Source organism: Xiphophorus couchianus, chromosome 23 (assembly GCF_001444195.1).
Source record: "Xiphophorus couchianus chromosome 23, X_couchianus-1.0, whole genome shotgun sequence".
Lineage (NCBI taxonomy): Eukaryota > Metazoa > Chordata > Actinopteri > Cyprinodontiformes > Poeciliidae > Xiphophorus > Xiphophorus couchianus.
In genome coordinates this window covers 19,909,539-19,933,988 of record NC_040250.1, presented here as the reverse complement: position 1 = coordinate 19,933,988, position 24,450 = coordinate 19,909,539, and the positions used below count along the sequence as shown (strand labels likewise).

Below are 24,450 nucleotides of genomic sequence, written 5' to 3'. Positions count from 1 at the left end.
ACATTTCTTAAATTGGCATTTAAAACACACACCATTATTTCATGTGGATTTGTTCGATACATATTCAGTTCGAGCCAGTTTTATGCATAGGCCACATAGGCAGTTGCCCAGCACCTGCTATTGACGGGCTTTTATTATTCAGTTTATTTACTAAAGGTTTCGAAAAATAACTGTTAAACCTTCAAAGAAGAGCTAAATTTAAAAAGCGAGATTAAATTACAAAAAGGGGCACTTTTAAACACTAAAGAAAAAATTTAAATCCATTGTTTACAATGGATTTTATGTAGGGTTATCAGACTGAAGAGGTCTGAATAAAAATGCCCACTTAAGATTTTTACTTGTAAAACAAACTGAAATCCATACGTTTTCCTTCACCTTGACAAATTGTGCACCACTTTGACTGGATCTATCAAACAAAATCATACTGAAATATGTACAAGTTTGTAATTGTAATGAAAGGAAATATGGAAAAACTGAATGGGTATGAATACTTCTGCAAGTCACTGTAACTAATCTGAATACTGAAATGACAACACGTCTAAAACGTTAGAACTGAGGAAGTTTTAGCACTTTTGTTAAATTGACTCCAACAGAATCATTCCAAAGTACTCATGGTTTCCCGTTTTCACTACGTTGCATCACATTTCCTTATAAAAGCTCCGCACGTGTGGTTCTGAAAACCAAGAAGCCTGACTTGCTGCAGAATGTAATATTTTCCCATGCTTCCTCAGAGCTTGTATTGTTTCTAGACTTTGCAGTTCAAAACACAGCCCTTTTTCTTTAAACTACACGACAGAACGAAGAGCTATTGCAAAGACATGCTGCAAATCCATGACATGGTGAGTACGTCTTTATCACAATTATAAAAAACAAGAACTGTGTTTTATAGGTGGGCAGCAAATGGTAACGATCAGCATCAGCTGATGGTGCTGTCATAGTTCTTGCAGATAAAGCTATCCTGAGTATAAAAAAAGGTAGTGGACACATACTGTGATTGATTTGTAAAGTGCCCCCATCTCTTTGTGAAAGGTGCAGGATTGGCCTCTCTGCAGACATTGAATGATTCAGGTATTGAGTCTAGCAATGCATGACTCATTTCCTGAGGTAAGTAGCAGAAGCACAGATGCTATTTATTTTTCTAAGCGACTCCAGGAAAATGAAAAGATTTTTATATATATATATATATTTTTTAAATTAAAACACTACACATTAACGTTGAATTCTCACTTATCCATGATGTGATTTGTTGGAAGATTTTTTTTTTTTTCACTCATAATATGACTTTAAACCAGAAACACAACAGAAGATGAAACTCAAAGAAGCCATTGCCGTGGCAAAAGAAGACTTTGAAAGCAATTTCTTTTAGTTTATTTTTAACAACCCATGTTATAGTGACATTTCTATACACTGTCCAGTTTGTCACATTTTTTTTCTCCTTTTCTGAACACCACATTCCTCTTAGAGTCATTAAATTTTCACATATCTTCTTTTTTTTTCCATTCCTTACAGAGATAAGTGCACTGGATGTGTCATCCGCATGATCCAATCCACTTTGACAGTAGCCTTTATAGCTGAGCTGGGCTGGCCCTACATGCAGGCATGTCCTTGAAGAATGCTCTGTATTTTTATCTTTTTTTTTACATTTATCCTGACCAGTGGTGGAGCCACGGCAACAATGGCAATAAAACACCTCATTTATTTGACATGAAAGGCGATGATTAGTAAAGACAGCTAAAGTGGTGACAACAAAGGCAAAGGAAACCCGCAAAAGAAAGGTGGGGGGTAGATCCGTCACAGATCAAACAAATGGGCCTGTCACTGAAAGGGAAAGCTGTACTTTATTCTCTGCTGTCCGTTCAGTTAACCCAGATTTCTGTTTAAAGTTGTTTAGAAAAATCCAGCTGGGTATAAACTTATTATGACAAAGGCCATGGGTTCTTAAAAAGTCCATGCAGGTGGTTGGTAGAGCAACCTCTTGATTGATGTGTTTAGCTGCGTGTTTGTTCTGCTTCACAAAGGGTTTTCCAGTAGAATATCTAAGCTATAACAAATTGCCCACCGTTATAAGATTCATCATTGTCAGATGCTCTTTTCTCCTCCTTTCTATAGGTCATCATCCTTCCCCCAAAACAGGAATTCTCTGAGAATATGGCACACTTATTTTAAACCTCCTCACCTGACATTTTAAAAGGTTAAGCTCCTTGGAAAGGCCAAGCTAATTAAATAATTTCTCCTCAAAGAGAAGAAAAAGCTAGCTAATCACCGCAGAGACATATCCCGCCCATATTACATGATCACTTAGACGCACTTCAGAAAAGGCTGCGGAGTGTGTCAGATCCACCAGTTTCTGTTTCCTACGTTGCACCTGTTGTCATTAAAAGTTCAAGCAAAAATAAAAAGGTTCCTGGATAAGGTAATTAGACTGGAAGCTAAACAATGATGAAGACGTAATCACAAATCACCCGTTCATTAGCTTCGGTAACCAAAACTACATAATTATAAAGGTTTAGATTTTGCTAAACACAAAAGTAATGAAAGTATAGTTCAATTTAATAAGCGAATTGTTACGTTTTTAGCATATTGCTGTCTGTGTGAAACTTCTATGTATGTTATCACATTAATATGTCACTAACAGGTAAATTTAGTCTTACCAAAAATATATAAAAATTCAGTCATGATTCTGGTACGCTTGAGACAGAAGCCTCTGTCGCTTCTGTTAGCCCAGAGCGAGTTCATTTTTGCTTGTGTGCAACTTGTGCAAAAAGAGAGAGTTGGCCTATCACTGAAGCTATTCAAGGCAAAAATACCATCTCAAAACATGTTACAGCAATCATATACAGTATGTCCTCAATGCTGTCACGGTATGTAGTCCACATTTCTAAAAGCCACAGGAATGATCAGGCGTTTCTGAAACACTCGAGAGCCGAATTGGAAAATAGCATTTTGCACCAATTTGACAACAATAACTATATTTCTTATCAAGATCTAATATTCATCCAATCAATTATTGGCACAAAGATTTTTGAATTATAAATGTTGCTTATTTATGTTGCAAGTAACTCAAATAACTCGACTTAATCAAATCCCAGCACTATTTTCTTTATCACTATTGCTATCTTTTTGTATGTGTCCATTTGGCGTGTAAGTTTGTGCATATATATATATATATATATATATATATATATATATATATATATATATATATATGTATATATATACTGCATATATATATATATGTATATATATATATATACTGTATATATACTGTACACACAAAACTCTTGCTTAATTTTGTCCTTCAGCTCCAGGAAATAATATCTTCCATACATGACAGTGCTGATAAAAGATTCCTGTTCCTTTCAACATATAATTAATTCTGTTCCATTCTAAATATAGATAATACTTACTGATGTAACTAGCTTGTAACTAAATCGTTCTGGTTTCATAATTCCAGTTTCAGTCACTGAACCCGGAGTAACAACTCTGCAAAGAAAAACAGTACCAAAGACAACACACCTCAAAGACTTATTCATGCATGAAGTTGAATTTACAACCTTAAATTTATTTTATTGGGATTTATATAAGATGGATCAAGCCATGGCAGTGAATATGGCGTTGACAAAGTATATGGAAAAAAATATATATTCTTGCTTAATTTCATCCTTCAACTCCAGGAAGTAATATCTTGAACACATCATAGAGCTGATAAAACATTTATGTTCCTCTGAATAATAAAAAAAAGATTACTGCTCATATTACATGAACTTATAATACAAACATAAGTTCGTATACTAAAAAAAGATTAGTATCACATTTCTGTTTCCTCATTCTGTCTGGAAATAAGGATTTTGTGTCAAAATGCTAACCATTTAATCTTCCCAAAAAGAGAGAGAACTAGCACTCTTTCTACTGCACCAGTTTATCAAATTGTTCCTCGTCTTTATTGTTGGACATCGTCAGTGCTGCGGCTGCTGATGTGGCAAATTTGCCAAGAACCAAATAGGTGATCATGATCTCGATATTTTCACCACGACATTGTGTCCAACCCTTTGCATAATGGGATGCATTAGCATGATTAGGATCAGGACAGGAGCGATAATGCCCAGCGCGGCTTGTGTGATTCCAGAATTTGACACAGCAGGTTATGATATAAGACTATCCAATCAGACAGGAAGGAAACGATGGACAAGGCAGCTGCACTAATGCAAAGTGACACTCAGTCCCTCAGCGGCTCTTCTAATGGCACCACACATAGACGGGTAACACAGGGTAGCGTGAAGGGCAAAAGGTTGGAGGTTCACTTAACCACTTCCTCTGGTCAGACGTTTTTCATTTATTGCACTAACAGTACTAAAACATCAGGAATGCATTAAATATAGCTTGTTGTTTTTTATTTATAGGGTGCATTATATGTAATTACTCTCTGTGTGTGAAAATTCTGAGTTATCGTTCTGCTTAAGAGTGAAAAAGCTCCTCGCTACTTTGAGCCCTGCAGCCCCACACGTAGAGACAGTAAACAAAGTGAAACATGGTACTGCAGAACATGACTGTAATAAAAGTGCAGGTAGGTGTTTAGCCGAGTGACAGTATTCATTTGTCATCCTGCAGACTTCTGTCGGTTGACTGTGAAGAACTCAGGAGTACGGGTTATGTGCTGTTGTCTCTGCATTTTTAAGGAAGCACAAAGGAAGGAGAGTGCTTGTGGCTAAGATGCTTCAATCTAAAACCCCATTCTGCAGTAACACTCAGTAAAGAGAAATAATGAAAAGGAGGCTTTTATCTGTGACCTTGACCTGAAGCCATCGGGAGAGAACTGGATGCTGTCACTTTGCACTTCATTAAATACAAATGTCTAAGAATAAAATCGAATACTTTTTTTATTCAAAATTTTTGCATGCACTGAATGTATTTACTTTCTTATAAATCTTTGTTTTATTTGTTTCTTGTTGGTACAGTCTCATAAAATATCACATTCACTCTATATTAAGGTAGCACCGCTGAGAGACTGTTCATGCCTTGCTGTAAAGTACTCAGGTATTATATAATAAGCCCTTGCAGTGGCTGTGAGCCTCAACAAGACTCCTGATACATTTTGAAATTGGGCACTTAAACACCCAGAAACTAAAAGATGACTTTTTTCCCCTCGAATTTAATCTTTTGATGTGATGCAACGAGCAAGGCTGCATCGAGTGATTTGTGTGGACTGTGTATCCAGCAAATTTATTCAATACATTTACGTTTCCTTTCATCCTTGTTTTGTTAAGTTTAATTACCTAATTTAAATGTTAGATGTTAAAGCTAGTCAGTTGGGGTTTTTTTCCCCCTTAACTAGCAGTTTAGCAAAAAAAATAAATAAACACTGGTAGGAGCTGGATATAATTTTTTTGAAACTTTTGAAACATTGCTACTTTGACCAGGTGTGCATCTAGATTGATGATGTCACACAAGACACCACAAATTCACAGTGAGCCGAAAGGTTGTCAGTCTGCTGGTAAAAAGAAACATTGAAGCAAACAACAAATAATTGACATGGTATTTGTCAGACCTTTGCCCAGAGGATTCCATACAAATTAATAAAAACACCGTGAAGATTAGACAGATAAATTGTGTGTCGTGGGTGGTTCAAGCTTTTTATACTGTGGTTTAAACATTTCCATCTGATTGGTGTCTTTGCATGTTTACCACCCATGTTCACTTGAATTGCATTAATTAGTGAATTTAGTGCATCCAACTCAGTTTGGAATAGATATAATCCAACATGGAGAATACAAATACTGAAAACTTATTTTTTTTCTAGCTGGATCAGTGGGTATCTTTGTAGCCATTTACTTAAGGTAATTTTTTGCAAACGATTAAGTGTTAATGTGCATCCACATGACGAAACAGAGCATGTATGTAAATGCTTTGAATGAAGCAGGAAACACTGAACAATACCAAATGCTGGCATGTTTATTTGTGAGAGAGAGGCAGGTATAGGTTATACAGAGAGAAATGGACCTATGACATCACTGTTTCGAAAAAGTATGGCTAGCATGTACACAATGAAATGTGAAACCGGTGTTTTGATTTTCCACTTTTGGCCCCGTCCAATTCTCAAAGGTCATTACCCTGCATCTTTTCCGTACATCCCTTCTTCAACTCACCTGAATCAAATCAAATGAATAACTTGTTAGCAGTGCTCTGCCAGACTGAAGGCTGATGAAATAATTCCTCCTCATTTCATGCTGGCAAAGATAAACATAAAAGTTAAAGGACAGTAGCTGGTGAAGTCTGGGCTTGGGCACCAACGATTTATTCTCATCCCTACATTGTGTATTTTCATTAAACTGTTTATTTTTAATGAAATGTATGTATATATATATATATGTATATATATATATATATACTCTCTCTCTATATATATATATATATATATATATATAGAGAGAGAGAGAGAGATTAGAGGACCAGCTCAATAATGAGACACATTCTGGGTTAAGAAAGAACAAACTACTATTCAGATGTCAATAGAGTGGTGTGGCTATGAAATTATAGTTATTTGTAAATGAAAAATAAACTACAACTCTTACAGTGTCAAAATCAGATATGTGAAACCCGATTACATCACACATATTATAACAGCACTAGATTTACGTTTGTTAACTTAACCTAGACTCCTTAAATCCTAAAGAATGTTAAATAAGCAGTAAAAATGTCTAATAAGTGACCGCACAGCTTTTAGAACAAAACCGGTTACATTATTCATTAAATAAATCAGTCTAATTGTTTGTGATTCATAAATGATCGCCATTGTAATGCATATCTTTTCAGACCTGACAACTCAGTCAGGTCTTACCCAGTTGAAAATGCCTTCAGGGTTACAGTGTCTTCAAGATATCACAGATCATTGACATAAGTGCATCTAAAGTGGAGACTTTTCGTTCCCTGGACGGGGATGTCTCTTTTTGCAGCACTTCACAGAGTGTCTATTTTGGTTTGTCACCTAAAAATGTTGTGAAGACGGTAAACAAGGAAAACCAGGCAACAGCACAGAACCAGCCTGAAATCCTTCAAAGACTAAGGTTCATAAATCATCATAAAAAAAACATGCCTTATTTTGTTTTACTTTCCCCCCAAGTGGACATTTTGTTTTCATCAACTTGTTTTAAATGCAATCAGCATTTGCTCACTAGTCAGAATGACTTATCCCTATACATCTGGATTTTTGCTACTTAGTTTTTCTTTGCTATTTTTGCTGCTTAGTTTTTCTAGGACTTTCCCCCCTTTAACTGCTCTTTCATGTTTCTGTCCTAATTAAGCAGAAACTGTAATTTTGCACAACAAGGGAACACCAGCGACTGTTATTGTTGAACTCGCTATTGTTCCACTTTATCTTACAGAAACATTTGTTTAACAAAGGCTATGTTTGTGGGAAACTTAAGGCTCATCACAGCATTTTGTAAACACTTGTGTTGCACTTGTTTGCCGATTTGGAAGTCTTGCTGAGAAAGACCTTCCACGTGGAATGGTTAAAGAAGCTAATGAACGATTAAGGTCTCAGTTTTTTCTATGTATATATAGTTGAAACTTTGCATCAAGCCTTGTTCTTTTAACCTTTCTAATGTTTTAAATTGTCCCTTTTGATGCATTCGTATAACACAGAGTTTACAGCAGAAAATAATCTTGAGTAACTATTCATCTCTTAATCATTTTTATGAAAGATTTTGACATCTATCAAAATCGCCTAGCACAGCACTTGTACAGGTTTCCTCTTGGCCTTTTTTTCTTCAAATTGTTTGAGCCACGTTGAATCAATATTTTTCCAGTCATTTTAAGAGAAGTACTTGATGGCAAGATAGTCCCCCACGTGGCATGTGCCACTGGAAAACTGAGACAGTTGGCTGACACTTAGAATCAATCAATCAATCAATCAAATTTTATTTGTATAGCACATTTCAGCAGCAAGGCATTTCAAAGTGCTTTACATCATTACAAACACAGAAACACAATGCAACATAGAATCAAAAACAAAGCATTAAGTCAAGTTCCATCAATAAATTTGTAATTGATTACATTTCAAATACAATTCTAAACAGGTGGGTTTTTAGTTGAGATTTAAAAGAAGTCAGTGTTTCAGCTGTTTTACAGTCTTCTGGAAGTTTGTTCCAAATTTGTGGTGCATAGATGCTGAAAGCTGCTTCTCCTCGTTTGGTTCTGGTTCTGGGGATGCAGAGCAGACCAGAACCGGAAGACCTGAGAAGTCCTACCAATAACCACAGAGGACTGAAAGAGAAGCACAGAGGCAGTAATAATGGTTGAATGGGTGGGGACTCAACACCAGAACAACAGAGGCTACGGTTTACCATCAAACAGGTACAGGATGTATAAATTGCTACTAAAATGGCACATACCAGACAGTAACCAAGTGGCTGGAAAAGTGTAAAGACATCACATACTGTTTGGGAACATTAACTCCCACTATATTCTTCTTATCGGTTTTGCCCACCATCGCAGTTGGTTGGGTCTGGACCTGGATAGTGGACTAAAATGTCACACAGATAATGATATTTGATCTGGCATTATGTGAAATAGCATGTTGTGGCATATGTATGTTTCTATTTAGGCAGGAACCAAATCACGTAAAAGTTAATAAGATTTTAACAGTACATTAGTGTTCTTTTATATTCCAGCAACTTTATTGCCAGATAAATTACTGAGCATTTAGAAAAGGCATTTAAGAAAAGGCGGCACAAAATAACCCTTCTTCTTTTGACAAAGCTGCCTCTGTCACATCTGCTTACAACAGGAGTAACAGCAGATTAAAGTGCTTCCATGTCAAAATCCACCTATTTAACAGTCACATTTTTCATCCTTATCCACGGCTTATACATCACTTACTACAATGCAGGCATTTTGGTGCCTCTAGTAGAAGGACTCACTTTCTAATTCCTGTTTGAAATGGAAAAGAGACTCTTATCAGCACAGGAACAAAACTGCGTGGAGCAAATGTACATTTCCTGGTTGTGAGCCCCATTAAAAAAAAGAAACAATCAAAGAGCTCAGCAGTACATAACATCCTCCCTGCTGCTAATTGGAAATGTTTCACCATGAATTTTGTAATATTTTGCCTTCAAGCTTACCTTAACAGCTTTTGTTTTTAAGTCACTGAAAAGCTGAAAGCAGAGAACAAATATGCCTGACGGTGACTTAGACAAAGAGGGGCCATCTCTCATTTTGCCACCGCTTGTTGTAGCGCTGGTGTGACTAACAGCGGGGCTGAATGTCTATTGTCAGTAAATGAGACTTTAATATGTTGCACCATGGAGATGGGACGTAGAGTGTGAGGTCCCTGCTGTTTCCTTCATCAGCGCCTTGCTTTGTCACAGGCTGCTCCACATGGCTCCACTCTCATCTTCAGCGACAGGAGCCTGAAAGATCACAAACCCCAGCACCTTTGTAACAGTTTCATAATGTACTATTTGATGTGCATTCACAAGGAAGCTTTTTTATTCAATGGTAAAGTATGTAACGATGTTCTCACAGATATAATCAATCAATTATCTTTTAATTAAAAAAACTCATGATGTTTTTCATATCAGGCAGTTGTATTGAATGTATCGGAGCTTTTCCCATTACAGGAAGTATTCGTACAACAAGAATCACTCCCAATGGGTCACCAGCAAATAAAAAGATGAGTATATGGAAAAGCCCCTTATACCTTCTGTTAATTTTGGTGATCTTTTATGCCCTGAGCCTGCTTTTTTCCCCTCAAAAGCCCTGAAAACCTTGTTCAACTGTATGACAGCTTAAACTTTTGGAAGTACAAGGATGTTTAAGTCTTTCAACAGAATAATGAGACCTAAATCCAACAGCCAACCTGTGGGGTCCGTTGAAAAAAGGAGAACATGAGATAGGACACAGGACTCTGGATGATATAAATGGAAAATGATCAACAACCCTTCTGGCCTAACTTAGCAAAATTTTGCTGTTGTATTGGCAGAATGATTATTACTATATGTGCCAGTGAGTACTGCACACAAGATTGCATGCAATATTGTACATGCCTTTATCAGAATTAAAAATCTATATACAAATACATACCGAGTTATCATTTATAGTTACTACGTACTTATGTTTAATTGTCTTTTTTGTTATTAGCAATTTTATCAATGATTATTTTATCTATTTAAATGTATCATTATTCATTGCTTATCACATAACAGTATTTATGTTTTCTATCTTTTCAACTTTTGCATTTGTCGTCGTCAATTTTTGTACTTTGTGTTTCTTCACTTATCTGATCTGCTGTAATTCCTCAGTTACCCATCCTCAAAATTACACTCTAGTGTATTTATTTATTCAAAGTTTTTGTACATTTATTTACATGACTAAGTCAATTCTAGTGTGGTTTATACTTTTGCCCATCTATTTTTTGATTAATTGATTGATAGATATTCCTCTCCAGCCCCTATGTATCTGGATGTATGTTTACCTTTAATTTCTTTAAAGTTAGTAACGCATACAGTAAATATTGTTAAAGTACTCAATAAATTAGCTCATCACAATGTCATATTTTAATGCCATATTTTAGAGGGACATGCTTGCTCCACAACTCAAAAGGTTAAAAAATAACTTTAAAATCCCCAACCTAAATTAGCTCACTGGGGAACCAGCGCCTTATTAACAAGTCAATTGACTAATGTGGCTCTCACAAATCAAATTTATTCATCCTCATCTTTCCACAAAAGGGTAAAAATTACAATCGCTGAAGCTAATTGTATGCTTGCCATTTTGCTGCACCGGTGAAACACTTTTGATAGCCCACAATATCTCTTCTCTTATTCCAGCTAGCACTGGAAGTAGTCGGACTTGGTGAGGACTTGTCAGAGGAGATGCAAATTTCCTTGATTTTCTGAGCAGTGATTGACAAGAGCTCTGAATGCCTCAGGATAGTCGGTGCTCCTAGCATACCAGGATGATAGGATGGAACGATGGCCTTTCTCTCTCTTCTACAGCATTTTACTTATTAATCACATTGAGAGTATGAAGCGTGAAATGAAAGCCATCCAGTTAAACTACCCTAGCCTTGACTAAATAAATAGTCTTGTGAGGAAATAACTTTTCATGGGATTGGTTTGTTGGCAATATCCCAAGACGATGCAAAATACCCCCAAATCTGTTGTAAATCACACACCAGCTTCAACCTTGTGGAGAATTAAACAAGCTTTTGCCTTCCTGTCACTTTTAATCAGCTTTAAACTGTGTTGTAGCACTTTATGATTCTTTGCTTGATATTGTGAAAATATTTTGATAAATGTTTTCTTTCGGTTCCTGTCCTATGAGGGCTTGAACCAGGAGCAGTCATTTTAATAATTATTCTAAATGTAAAAAGAATTACTTTTATGTTTCTAAAAGATAATATGAAAATGTGTTTTGTTTAAGAAACACTGTCTAATAATTTATTGTCATGTCACGGTAACATAGGGGTAATTAATAAGAATCCTCTTTCTGTGGCCTTGCCTTAGAAGGTCAGTGGTTTTATTCCTGGCTGCTTCTGTCCTTATGTTGATGTGTCAAATTGACTCTAGCCAACTTATATATGCAACATTTCCTCTCTAGGCCTCATTGCCTGTGTGGATGTCAGGGATATGCATTAAATGAATAGATATTGCTTTAAAGTGTGCCATAAATAATGTCTGAATGAGATAAAGTGTTTAAGAAAAACAGCACAAGTGCAGTTTTAGGGTCAAATGCTGGACAGTGCTCGGCGTCAGCTGTGCTGCGTTGTATGAAAATGAGTCACTTGCATCTTTTGAGTCATTTAAATGAGCTCAATGAACTGTGGAAAATGTTAATTCTCTTCCTGGGGGCCTTTTGTGTTCAACATCCCTTAGGAAATGAAAAGAACACTTTTTCAAAAGTTAAACAAGCTCAAACTTTGGTTCAAATTTAGTACTGCTGTCACTCTCTGGGCATAGAACATCCTCTTTTTATTTCAGGATTTACTTATCCTTTCCAGTCCCCACAGAGAAAATGTTTTTCTTCAAAAACACATTTTAATGTCAGCAAAAAGAGGTTGTCTGACAAATTGTAGTTTCAAATTACACTATAAATTAGACTAATTATCATATAATTATCATAACCAGATCAAGCTTCAACAACTACTCCTAGAAGCTAGGTGACAGATGATTTTGAACTGGTGCGACAAACGAGTTCAGTCTCATTATAAGTGATCTCTGACTTACACTATTACAAAAAAATCACAAAAAATAACACTTAATATGGTAAATAAGAAGGTTGCAAGAAAACTAACATCAAAGCTAAAAACATAATACATGATGCTATGGAATCATTTCTTCCAACGGATCAGTCTGAACTTTTTTATCAAACGTGTGCTCTTGACACTTGATATAAGTCTTGGGGTTAAAGCTGTTTTATATTTGTGGTTGTAGATTGAAGTTATCATGACAGAGGAACAATACCTTTTCTCTGTCTTTTTCTCATCAGAAGGATAAAGCAACATGCACATTGAAATTTCACTTGGAAATACAGTCTTGGGGAATACTGGATTAAATCTGACTTGGATGTTATTTTTCTTGTTTAAGTGAGGCTTGAATATTGTTGAACATTTATTCCAGAAATGGCCGCATAAAAAAACACAAGTGGAGCTTTGCTTTTAAGGCGTTGTTCTATATACTTTCAGTAATAGCTCCTTCTCATAAATTGATTCAAATACATAGTTTATTCGTTTTTCTATTGATTTGGCTCCAATAAATCAGCAAATATGCTTCTATAAATGTTAGATATTAGCTATATTGTAATGATAGTGTTAGAGTTGCACAGCTCAGTAAACAAGTACTAGTAGCTATATGCTTGCTTCGAGTGGAAAGACTCCAGAGTTTATGTGATTATTCAGAGTTTCTGCCATGCTACCCTTCGGCCAAGCAGCGTGTTTATCAGCAGGAAGATGTGAAGTTCAGCTGAAAAATCCATCCACACCCATCGGGAATGTATGCATGATTAATACGACTTGTGTATGTACAGTACACTCACCATGTAACCAATGTTTACCATGACTCATACAGCCTATGGCAGGTGAGACAGTAACCATCTAATTTCTGAGACGTTTATTGGTGCCATCTGCTCTGCTCTATGATTTTTAACTTTATGCGGTCACCAGTCATTTTGATTAAGTAAGATCTTGAATATTCTCTGTGGTTACAATATTAAATGTAACTTTTTCTATCCATACCATGAAAAAAAAGAAAAGAAAAAAAAACTTGCTCTGACGTTCTCCTGTACTGTGTGATACAATATTAAATAATTATGAATAACTATGATGCATGCTACATGTGGTGATGCACGTAGTATATTATATAGAACCAGTTTTAAAGGTTTGTGTGTGTAACAGAGAGAAAATGCAGTGCTCTCTCTCGCTTATGTTTCATTCAGGGACTTTGTGCAAATGTCAGCAGGCCTCCCTGCAACTCCCAAGCAGTCTAACTGGAAATGGCAGCGAGGCACAGCTGACCATATGGCTCTTGTAATTAATCGCGTCGATTAATTTTTGGCTCGCCCTCAGTGTCTGCACAGACACTTATGTGATACCAGAACCTGGTGAGGAAGCAGTGCCGGTACACTGTCGTACTGCGGGTTCGAATTACGAACACATGGTCATATGGTGCTCAGGTTATCACCACAGAAGAGAGCAGTTCTTTTTTCTTTTTTTGTTTAAAGAGGACATGGGTGGGACAGTGATAAGCAGCACATATTCCCTTGCAAAAAAATCCATAAAACTGTTTGCTTCTCTAATTTCCTCTATGTCCAAAAACATGCACGGTAGTTTAACTGGTGATGCTAAATTTTGATTTAAATTTGTGTTACCGTTTGTTATTGGTATTTTTGAGTAGCACCTGTGATGAATTGGTATCATGTCAGTGATGTATTTTATCTCTTTCCCAACAACTGATGCATAGCCCATTTTCTTCTCAGGGTCTTGAATTACAAAAGGAAGAAAAAATTAGAATTAATAAATTAATATTTTGTTTATTAGTGTCAGGAGTTAAAAACAATGTCCTATGTCATAAGCTATTCTTTGTGTAAGCTTCAAATTGAAAGATTTTTTTTCACAGTAAAAACTTTGTTTTTATTGTCGCCTTACCATCAGCCTTCTGTTTGCTCCCCTTTATAGCGCTTAATAATCTCCTCAATTAAAAAAAAAGTGACAATTGGCAGCTCAAACATAAAACTGAACTATTTTAGCATAGCAACACACAATCAAGAGCAACTTCGCACAAACTATTTGGAAAACTATTTCCGATAGAAACAGTTTTCCGAACAGCCTCAATCAACTGTCTTTAAAACTTGGCCAAGAAACACAGTGTTCTCAATCAAAATGCACAAACTGGACTTCATTTTTACAAAGAACATCAAAATAGGCGCTTTTACAATGCAAGTGACAGAAGGAACATTTTGGTGGTACTTGAGTGAAAGCCGTTACATTAATTTCAAAGTTCACATGTAATTCTATAGTAAAATTGTTATTCGCTTTTGAACAGCTTTGTATACTTTATTGTGACAGGGAACTATAAAGATGGATGATGAGAAAGTTTAACATCTGGCACAAAATGGGAATTTTGGAAAGACATTATATGTCCTTCTAAATCTATCAGTTTGGGCCATGGAAATGACTCGTGGGCCAAACTAGATTTATAAAATAGTGTAGGGAAAGACATTAGTATCAGACTACACATCTCAGTCTCAGTATTCTATACAGCCTCCTTATTAAAAAAATAATAAAAGCTACTTTTGGCTACAAAACAAAAACATCTCAGCTTGATTCTAGGAGTTGCTAACTGCTAACAACGGCTCAAGGTATTAAAATGTTTAAAAGAAATGTGGCGGGTGACTGTTTGTAACACAAACCTATAGGGGAAAATATAACAGCTTCATGTGACCTTATATTTTTCACATAGCAAGTTAACTAACATGGGTATATCGAGCTAAACATGTAAGCTAAGAATCCAAAATGAGTTTTAATGTCAAATAAAACGGCTTGTTGATTAGCAACGTATGATAGTGCAGAATATATACTTAAAATATGTTTTAAAGTTAACTAAACAAATATGTGCTTGTGTTAGTTCCACTTTCTTCTCCCTTAGCCTGAGACACACAGCATTTGCGAGTACACATGACCTCATAAGCTGACACACTTCAGAGTACAAGCATTACCCAGTATGCGGTGTTTACTACTGAGATAAGATATTGCTTCTACAAAGAAAGGGGGGGAAAAGCCTGGGGGCTTCTACTCTGACAGATGTTCATTTATAAAGCAGAATATATATTCACCTTTAATCCACTCAGATGTTTCAAAGGAGCTCTGCTTGTTTTAACAATTCAGTATATCAGATTGGACAATATGCAGTGCTGTTTTGTGTTTCAGTTTGAAGGTATTCAGGTAATGCTGTCTTTGAAATAGCCAAAGACAGAATTTGTGAAAGTTTGCACCCAATGAAATACATGTTCTTTGGTTGCTTTTGTTAAAGGATTTTTGTTGACCTGCATCGATCAGAACAGCATTGTCAATAATAATAATAAATAAATAGAAAGTCAATGTTATCACTGACTTTTTAAATAATATTGAAGCCATTAGCTCTCTGTGTCACCGGCTGTCTTATAAGGCACTGTATAATTATAGTTGGGTTACAAAAGAGTATGAGTTGTAATATTTCTTTTGAGAAATATAAAAGTTTTGGTTCAACTATATAAAGAGGCATTTAGGCGTTATTGTCCAGAGCCTAAGAGACACAGGCTTGTCAGTATAATTATAATGCTACCTTTTGCCTCTGCTCTGGAATTGATAAGACATCTCCTACAGCTGTACTTCTCTGCAGAATTGCACAGTGATAACACACCAGCAAGAGATCAAGCTTTTATCTTTGATGTAGACATTTGATAACCTTGGTGACATGTATCAAAAAGGTACAGAGGTCCAACAGTGTAAACCACAGGGTCCACATAGGACAAGACACAGGTGTGCAAGAATGTTAAAATTGGGAAAGTAAACAAAATTCTGCCAAAATGAAAATAAATAAACAAATCAATAAAATTTAATTGAACATTAAAAAAGAACTTGTAAACCCACTTGTGAATCTGGTCAAACTTTGTCAAGAGAACATCTTATGTACACAGTGGCACTGGTGACTTAGGCCCTGTCCACAATGGAATAGAATAAAAAATTACCTTCATTGTCCCTCTAATGGGATATTCAACAGCATGAATGTAATATCTTTAGAAAAGTGCACAATAATTATGAGAAGAGCTCTCTTTTATCTCACTTCAATTAAGAGGAAACACCAAAAGCAAATTCCCTTTAAATTGTGTTGTAATCACACATTTTGGACATTTCTGTAAGTATACAATGTAATAGATGTGATTCACTGATTATAGCAATGTTTCTGAAGCTCAATTATATCTTCATGACCAAATTCTCCTCACAGCGGAAACACATACAAGAAATTACCTGCAAAGATGATAATCTTCTCATGGTCAGACCACACGTTGCCTCGCTTTGTCTTAACCGTTAAACTTCAAATGCAGCTGAAAAAGTTAGTGACTGAGAGGAAAGGGTTAATTGTGACACAAAAATCATAAAGGACAAGATAACTGTGAACAAATGCTTTTAACAGGCCATCTAATTCATTCCTTTTGAATTAAAGACAGAATATATACTGTAAAGATACTGAGACACTTTGTTCTCCAAAACTGAGTTAATTTTCACATTAAAAGAGGATGGTAGTCCTCAAGAGCCAGCCATAAAATGGAAGGTGCTACCTTATCTTTGCCTGTGCTCTCACTCGCTTTTATTATAGAGGTAATTTGCATTTTAATTTGGAGCTTGAACCTGTGCTTAATAGAATTATACTGAAAGACACATTGACATAGTTTTCTGACCCCTTCAAGTCTTGCAAGTACCATAGGGGCAAAATTGCTGGAAATTATTGTGAGGTTGGAGGTTGACCGCAGCTGGGATAAGCCTTAAAGATAAACACTGGCCCCCATAAACAACAATTATTACTATACGTTTTGAACTCCTTGCAGATGCATTACATTAAGTGGTAAAACAACATGTTATGGCAAAAGCATAGATTCACTTCATCTTTTGCTGCAGCTCTTACCACAAAAACATTTTTTTTCTAGAATGTACAAGTTTGGAAGGCCTTGCAGAGGAAGCAAAGCAGTATTGCAGTTTTCTCTTTCATTTATGGCAGCACTGTGGTTTGTTTTGCAGTAATAACTCCTAGGCCTGTATCTGCGAAATTGGAAGTGGGCATGTCAGACATTTGAATGTTTACCACAGCTTTGCATTTCCTATTTCAGTCAACATTAGGTTAGGCTATGGAAGAAATAGCTTGAGAGTGGAAAGTGCTATGAAGCATGAAAAGTCTAGCTGTCAACCAATGAGAAAGAGAACCAGAATGGATGAAGTTTGGCATTTTATAATGAGAGACGAGGGGCCGGAGAAGCAAACAAAGCATTTCAGCTATCATTAACTTTAAATACAACAGGTGAAGGAATGTGGAAATGTGGCATGTTCAGTGAGTAACATCACAACTCCTAAGCAGATGCTGGTTGACTTTATTATGTTAACAGTGGATCTGTTATCAATGGTGCCTTGACTGAGCATCTGTATTTGCTGTACCATACTTACTGTACTTCACATGCACCCACTTCACCACTGACTATTTTTAAAAAAGTGTAATTTTGATGTTACTTATTGTGTACAATAAGTAACTTTGTACTTTGTTGTACAAATAAAACAAAGTCTTTGCAAATGTTATTTTTTAAAAATTAAGTGTACAATTATTCATGTAAGGCTTGAAAGACCTATGTACAGGCAATGAAAAAGTATTTCTCCCTCTTTCAACTTAAATATTTCAGATCGACAAAACAAAATAAATAACTCTCAAGTACTTTTCAATGATATTTCTTTTAACTGAAATCTGAATTACATTTAGTGATGGCAAATGGGAGTAGTTAATTCATTCTTGAGGTTTTTTTTTTATCTTAAATGTGCACTCACAGGAAAATGATTATGCAACATTCTTGATATTACATATAGCAAGATGTCCCATGTGAAAATAGCTTTTTTCAATGCGAGTAAAATTTCCCAATTCTTCAACATTTTGCTGGGGGATAATCACGCAACATTAATGTCTGTGCATGATAGATAGAGCATGAAGGTCAAGATATAGACTACCTTCAATTTTATTGGCTGTTCTGTTTCCTACAGATATACAAAAATCATGCAACTTTTTGGCCCTATGGTTTCCCACTTTCTTACTGTGTCCATGATCAACAAAACACTAAGAGGATTTCCAGCCTGTGTATGTTTGTCTCCAAACTCAACATACCAATGCCCAGCTGAGCCAGAGGCCATTTCAACAGATTGATAGTCTCCGTTTCATTATACCCAGATGAGCCCACAGCCCGTAACTGATCCGGGGGATTGCTGGGTTTGACATCATCTACCTCCAATCTCTCAGCTACTCATACAGAAGTGCAACAGTCCAAATCAGCTCCTTAAGGTATGTCATAAAATATACCACATCTATGTTTATTACTCCATAAAATTAAACTTTAATTTTCATATACATACATACATGCTGCCTGAAGTTATTTCTGCTGAGAAGTTTTTTTTTTTTTGTTTGTTTCAAGGAACTGATTATTTATTTTTGGCTTGAAGTACAGTGCAATGCCAATTAAGTCAGACAGTGGTTTGGTTGTTTTTGATCTTCATTTTGTTTGGCCTATTAAAGAAAGTGTCCTGTAATTCTCTCTTTTCTGAAGTTAAGTAAAATGAGTTTTATTCCTGCCTCTTCATTTGCCTGAATTGTGGGACCTTTACATAAAGTTCTGTTGAAATTAAACTTCATGCTATAAACCTCACGTTTATAGAATAACCTTTATCTCAACACATACTTATACATTAAGAGATACTGTACAAATTATTTGCAGAGGAAATATGTCGTAAATGCAGTTTATTAGTTTGTCGAGTAAAAAAAGTAAAACATTTTGCATATTATCTTGAGCACAGTTATTTTATATTGCACTTTGCATTTTATGTTGCACATGACTAAAGACTCATACTTCTACCTTATGATTAATAAGGAATACATGTCAAACACAAAGGTGCTAATGCTAAATCATATTGCATTAAAAATATGCTCAGCACATCTAAAAATGTTGTTTTAAACTGCTGAATTCGACCACGGCATAATTCAAAATCTATTCACAACCAGTGGTTTCATGTACAATCAAAAACTGTAACTGAACAAATTTCTCAGGCCCAAAACACACCGCTCACATCTGATTTTCCCTTAAACCTTTACCTGACATATAGGCTTCAGTTCGATGCTCCCGCTACAGACCCGTCGGACTCTCGAGAACGAGTCCAAATTCGCAACATTATGTATCGGACAACCCGTCAGCATAAACGCAGACTGGTTTGGCAGTCAACTCAAAGCTGCAAGCTTATCGTTTCCCTCTTTCATCTTTTTCTGTAGTTCTGAGTTCCTACCATGACTAACTACGCTGTTTTTTTCCCATAAGCAAAAGATGCAAACACACAGACATGAACTGCTTGATGCTGCTGCATCAAGTTTTGTACTAGCTTGGGGAGAGAATGTATATAATCACTAATATAGGGTTTTTGCTGATGTCCTCAACCTTCAGCATATCATGGTTAGTGCTTAACCTTACCCATACTTCATTTATTTGACAAAATGTGTTTTTTCTTACATATTTTGACTTTGTAAATTACTACTTTACTCTATATATCCCCATGGATTTGCTTAGGGTGCCAAAAGGGTTGCAATAGTTGTTTAGAAACGAGAATCAGGGATAACCTTTAACAGGTCATTTCCAACACATCTAACAAGCAGTCCAATGACTGTAAATTAAAAATGAGTAAAAATATCAATATTTACACCATAACTTTATGACTAATTTTACTTATTTGTAATTTGCCTTGGATTTATTTCACATGTTATGAGCACTGAAATGGAAAATAAAGAGAGAAAGTTGGGAAATGAATGAATGAAAATAATTAAGATAAGAGTATAGGACAAAAAGAAGCATAGAGAGAATACAAGTCGACACCTGGCAAGTATGCTTCTAAACCTTCAGAAAGGGAAAAAGACAAAATTAAACAAAGATAAACTGAGAAACCATAATGAGAAACAACATATGTATATGTGATAAGAGTTAAAACGTCACTGAAAAGAACACGATACAGGTTAATGCTAGTTGTATTTAGTAGCAACCACAGCCCAATGTAGAGTGTGACAGGGGCAGCCTATGACCCAACCTGACAGATAAACAGGTACACAAAGATATAAACACATGTCTGCTACCTTCATACCCATGCACAGAAATTCACACTCACTCACCCAATTTAAACACATGCCAAAATGGACGACCACAACCATTCACACTCCCTATACACTTTACGCTTAAACTTTAAACTCTTGGGACCTCCCAGTGCCCTAATGTGAATTTCCTCATAGGACCAACCGTAACCAGCACCAGAACATCAAACACATGGCCCAGAACACAGATGCTGCAAATTCATAGGTGCAACCCTGCATGACGAGAACACACAGTACGAGCTACGCACATTGCTCCCCTCCAAGAACAGCGCAATAAAACAGACACCTTGGAGCCATGCAACAACACCAGAAACTCTGACCCAGCACCCGGACAGGATCAACTCACCCGAGCAGTGCTGCTTTGCAAATAAAAACCGACATCCTGTGTTTGTCTAATTTTGTCCCAAGCACACTCTAGAAATATATCTATGAATCCAACATATATATATTATATATACCAAAACTGCATTGCCTTGCAAGCATTTTATTAACATCAAAGTCTACAACATCACTCTCTCAGATTACACATTTTAAAGCTTGGGATTCATCAGAGAAAATATATGTTACTTTCAAACTGTTATTCACTTTGAAGCTGTTTCTTCACTGCTCCCGTTCCCCCTACTTTTCTGGCAAGTTCTCCCAGCAAGAACATTCTGACAATATTTCAAACCGTCTCCCTCTCTCCTGCTCGGTAAAGAATTTGAATCTGTTCTGTGTTTGTTTTGCTAAGGAAAAAATTTTATGTGCTCCAGACTAGCATGATCAGAGGGAAAGTAGATTGAGACGGACACAGCCCAGATCTATAATTGGAATCTGTTTGTGGATGTTCACAGTGTGAATGCCTATTCTCCAAAAGCTCTCTCTCCCTCTAATAGCAAAGGAGCACATGAACAAATCTTTGTAGATTCCTGCTTCTGTTTGGCAATTGCAACAGAGGAAAGTGCTAAATATTGATGATGTTGTAGAGAATTTTACTTCATAACTCCATGAAAAGCACATTTTGTGAAAGGAGCAGACATGTGTTTTGGATTGCCACCAAGTAATAAGTTCTGTGGATGTCTGTTTTATATTTACTGTGTAGAAAAAAATAATAATCTCTTGATATCCTTGAGCTTCTGAGCTGTGGATGGTCATCATTAATGCTTACAATCCCTTGTTTCTGGGGTCTGAAGGCCAGAGCTCTGTGTTCCTGTTGATTGGTCTATTATCAGAGACACCAACATGGAACTGCCTGTGGTGCTAATGGTGTGCTCCCTCATTCATACTGACACTGAGAAATGGTAAGCCATTTTAACTCACAGCTTCTCAACATAGCCTGTCACTGCAGTCCTTCATTCAGCATCCATCCTCTGCAGTAGACCAATGATTGCTGTTGAGGGAAATGATACAACACCTTAATGCTAACATTTTTGAGGTTGCAGACAGAAGCAGTTTTATTTTACGTTTTGAAACCCAGTTACAGAAGTGAAGAGCTGCTTAAATCTTGCTGCTATTGCAGAATAAGCCAAGTGGGAGCTAGGTTGGTTTGGTTGTTGGGACAAAGCAGAGTAGCCTGCGAGAATGGGGGAAGAGCATGAAAATTACACAGATTTATACCCAGGGCTGCTGCAAGGGAGAAATGCTAAGAGGTTGACTGGTAATAAATGATAATCTATTTTGTTCAAACTTTAAAAGTTTGGTATGTTGTGGTGTTGCAGTAATCATAACTCTGTTGCTCTATGGAGGAGAGAACATGATCAATAGAAAAACCACCACCAATATTTAAAGTCACTTTATCATACAATTCTTTTTACCCAGCCCTCTGTCATATTACTTGACAATGAATAACACTAAATGTTTAAGTAAAACTACCCTCTTAAATCAAGTTAACTTTACTATCCCTATCTCTTTTTTTTTTTTACAAAGCTTGCAATGGTTATTTCATGTTCCAACCATGCAGACAGTTTGGCAAAGCAAACCTTTTGCTACATCCCAAAAACCAGGAAATACGAAGAACCTCAAATGATGGAGTTATGTGCTGAATGTCGGCAAGTCTGTCTTGGAAACATCAACCAAAAGGATGAGATGTCGAAAACATCAATAATCTGCTCCGATCACTTTTACTCTGGTAAATAAGATATATATATTTTTATATCTATATATTTTTTAAAGCATCAGTGTTTAACTGTGGGTTGCACATTGGTCAACCCACAGTTGATCAGTGTGTCCAATGTGTCAATATGTCTTTCATTTTGTTGGTCTCGATGCCAACAAAGCATAGATACCATGGTGCATCTATGCTTTGCCCGGCGCTTGCCTACCAAGATGGCGGTTCCTGTTCAGACTTGTGGGAACTATGTATTGACTGAAGTGATGAACTCACCTCACTGTCTGCCGTGAGCAGAGCGGATCCACTGACAGAGATGAGCAACAAAAACGTAAAAAAACAAACAAAAAAAAAACAACAACTGGGGAGATAGTTCCCTCGAGATATCTCTCTCTCTCCCCGTTTCTTGTGTCTTGCCCTCTATCTCTCATGTGGTGTCCTCTTTGTATTGCTGTGTTTGTAGCCCATCCCTTATAATCATAAATGGTTATCAGTGACTATCACAGTAGCAGATTTTTGAGTTTAGACATAATACATAGATTGGAATCCCACAATTCTGGATTTGAGCTATAATTAAAGATCTAATAGTAAATCCATTTAGTATCTTTTTTCAACAATTGGTAACAATTAATATAGGTCAATATTTTAACCATTTAAATTGAATTTAATTTTATGGCAAATTTAGTCATGTTTTATTACATCCTCTCAAAGAAATAAGGTAAAACTAACTTATACAATGCACTGATCAGGAAACCAGGAGATGAGACAGAAAACGAACTAACCATCGAAGAAATGTTAAGTAAAAGTAGCCTTTCCATGTCATTACGTCAATTTACTATTGCACTGTACAAAGCTAGAGCGGCCAGTGACAGCGATGGAAAAGCTGTCAGAGGATAAAGCCACAATCCCTCTCCCGCATCACTATTTATAGCTGAGCCGTGCAAATGTCAGTGATTTATGCTGACATGTGTAAACGCTGCTGTCACATTAATAATTGTGTTGCAAAAATAGTCATAGGAACAGCATGCAGAGTAAGCAAGGGTAAACAGATTTCTATGTATGTATTTGGTTGACAGTACACACCCTGAGATATGGATCATAAAAAACACAGCTCAATGTATATTTTTTCATTGATTTTAAAGAAACTAGTGACTTTTATGAACTATTTTAATGTATGTAATAATTTCAATAAAAATAAAAAAATCTGAAGACCTTGGATACTATTTAGTCTATTCATGGTGGAAGACACCTGGTCCAACTGCTCAATAGCACTACATGCTCTGCTTCACAATAGGTACATCAAGAAAAACATACTAATCAATATGTCCTTCTCTAAGTGAAGGCTTTTTATCTTGTTGGAGTCGCTGTGTAGGTTTCAGAGTGTGTTTGTGTATTTGTCTAGTATATTCATTTGCACTGCTGTCTGCTTTTCTTTGTCTGCCCCATGCAATTCCTCTTAACTCTGTGAAGGTGCAAACCTCTTTTATCAATGTTTAAGCTAAACATCAATTTGAACCCAGGTTAAGGTGCATCAGTCAGTCTTCTGTTATTCTTTCTCTGTGTTGTTTTGCTCTCCTATCATCTGAACAATTTGTATGTACTGTAAAGGGTTTCATGTTGCTGTAATCAGTCAAGGGTAATTAAAAGATGATTACTTTATGCAGTCTGACTAAAAGATATTTAGCTTTTCAGGTTTAGATACTTTATCTTGCACACAGTCTCAAAGAAGAAAGCAAAAATCAATACAGGGAGGCAGTATTAATGGATATAGCTGCTTGAAAGTCTAATTCTTTATCAGGAAAAAGAGCAATCCACAGTCTTGACAATTATTTTAGCAAACAAGGCCTCGGGAGACCTGTGAAATCTCAAGGGTTTAAAGTGCAATCTGCATCGCAGGGGAGAACAGGCTTATATAAGAACAGTGTTATTATTTTTAGTTTGTGGTCATAGCTTGCA

The 24,450-nt window shown here is 36.2% G+C and overlaps 1 long non-coding RNA gene across 2 annotated transcripts in view; it reads right to left on the bottom strand.

The window, feature by feature from the left end:
• Nucleotides 1–7,133: 7,133 nt before the first annotated feature.
• The window catches only part of LOC114138824 (uncharacterized), a 45,738-nt gene continuing 28,421 nt past the window's right edge, over nucleotides 7,134–24,450 (bottom strand). Inside the window, exons 4-6 of one of the 2 annotated variants that reach the window (XR_003594319.1) lie at nucleotides 21,708–21,777; nucleotides 8,233–9,407; nucleotides 7,134–7,886 (exon numbers count right to left, since the gene is read on the bottom strand). This is a non-coding gene — a long non-coding RNA (uncharacterized LOC114138824). The remainder of the gene's footprint in view (nucleotides 7,887–8,232; nucleotides 9,408–21,707; nucleotides 21,778–24,450) is intronic. The other variant, XR_003594318.1, reaches the window with a different exon arrangement.